This window comes from Chiloscyllium plagiosum, chromosome 25 (assembly GCF_004010195.1).
Source record: "Chiloscyllium plagiosum isolate BGI_BamShark_2017 chromosome 25, ASM401019v2, whole genome shotgun sequence".
NCBI classification, from domain to species: domain Eukaryota; kingdom Metazoa; phylum Chordata; class Chondrichthyes; order Orectolobiformes; family Hemiscylliidae; genus Chiloscyllium; species Chiloscyllium plagiosum.
In genome coordinates this window covers 2303121-2304896 of record NC_057734.1, presented here as the reverse complement: position 1 = coordinate 2304896, position 1776 = coordinate 2303121, and the positions used below count along the sequence as shown (strand labels likewise).

Sequence of the window (1776 nt, the reverse complement as noted above, 5' to 3'; positions counted from 1 at the left end):
TGGAAAGATTCTTGGTAGTGTGGATGTGCAGAGGGATCTTGGGGTCCATGTACATAGATCCCTGAAAGTTGCTACCCAGGTTGATAGAGTGTTAAGAAGGCATACGGTGTGTTGGGTTTCAATGGTAGAGGGATTGAGTTCCAGAGCCGTGATGTCATGCTGCAACTATACAAAACTCTAGTGTGGCTGTACTTGGAATATTGTGTACAGCTCTGGTCACCCCATTATGGGAAGGATGTGGAAGCATTGGAAAAGGTGCAGAGGAGATTTACCACAATGTTGCCTGGACTGGAGGGAAGGTCTTATGAGGAAAGGCTGAGAGAATTGGGTCTGTTCTCATTGGCAAGAAGAGGCAAAGAGGGGATTTGATAGATACCTACAAGATGATCAGAGGATTAGATAGGGTAGACAGAGAAAGTCATTTTCCTAGGATGATGACGTCAGCGTGTACGAGGGGGCATAACTACAAATTGAGGGGTGATAGATTTAAGACAGATGTCAGAGGCAGGTTCTTTACACAGAGAGTGGTAAGGGCGTGGAATGCCCTACTTGCTAATGTAGTTAACTCAGCCACATTAGGGAGATTTAAACAATCCTTAGATAAACACATGGATGATTTTGGGATAGTGTAGGAGACAGGCCCATCGAGGGCCGAAAGGCCTGTTCTGCGCTGTACTGTTCTATGTTCTAATTATCCGGTTGCTGGTCTGTCTGGGATGTTCCCCGACTGGATAGTGCCAAGGGGTGGGTGACCACTGGGCACTGGAGACAGAGTAGCACTGACCTAGAGAGGGTGTTCAGACAGGACGTAGCTATGGCCAGCTGAACTGTGTGGACTGGTGCTGACACAGGGAGAGAATACAGGGTCATGTGTGCGCACGTGCATGTGGTGTGCGCGTGCATGCGTGTATGCGCGTGTGTGTGTGTGCACGTGGGGGGGGGGGGGGTATGGAGGCGGCAACACCAGATTGCCAACACTTGTCTGGGGAGGGGGCCACAGTGACCTCTCAAGGATGGCATAGGGACCAGGGATGTTGGTCTTTCACTGAATATCTGTTGACTGGGAAGCGGTTCCAGGAACTGTGTGTGGTTAGATGGAGATAGAGTTGGATGTGAACAACCCAAGAGGGAGGGGAGTAGGTAGTTAATGAGGTGAATTTGGTAAGATACAGTGAGAAATCATTTTAGTCCTTACAGCCAGAATTCCTCCAAAAAACCTGACAAAACTGACAGTTAGTCATTAGAACATGGTTTCACACCTCATTGCAAAGCCAGTGCAGCACTCCCTCAGTACTGTACTGTCAGTGTCAGTCCGGATCATGTTCACAATATCTCTACAGCATTGTTGAACCTGCCTCTAAGTCACTGAGGTAAACTCTGGAAGCTGATACCTAGAAACAAAGATAATACAACACAGGTTAGCTGAGAATTGTGAGCAGTTCTCCCAAGAGCTCGGTCACTGGCTGTTGGTAACATTTATATTTACCATTCACACCTCCTCGAGACAGAATTTTGTTTCTTTCTTTGACTTATTCCCATCTCTCCTTAGCTCAACCTGTTACAGTTCTCATCGCTCTCTTCCCTTCAGACTGGAAAAAGGATAACAACTGTCCTGAGGGAGATGGTGGTGGAATGATAATGCTGATAGTCTAGACCATGGTCCACAGCACAGTTACTCACTGCAGCATTCAATGGGTGTTGCTGCAGAATCCCTCTTTAGAACTTCTTCCCATGCCACTAAAGAAATTTTTATGGCTCTTTTGATCTATAATGCTG

General features: G+C 47.1%; 1 protein-coding gene across 1 annotated transcript in view; it reads right to left on the bottom strand.

Moving 5' to 3' along the window:
- The window catches only part of LOC122562441 (chemokine-like receptor 1), a 6790-nt gene extending 5454 nt beyond the window's left edge, over window positions 1-1336 (bottom strand). The window contains exon 1 of the mRNA XM_043715294.1: window positions 1260-1336. The gene's annotated coding sequence lies outside the window, so the exon portion shown is untranslated. The remainder of the gene's footprint in view (window positions 1-1259) is intronic.
- Window positions 1337-1776: the final 440 nt, after the last annotated feature.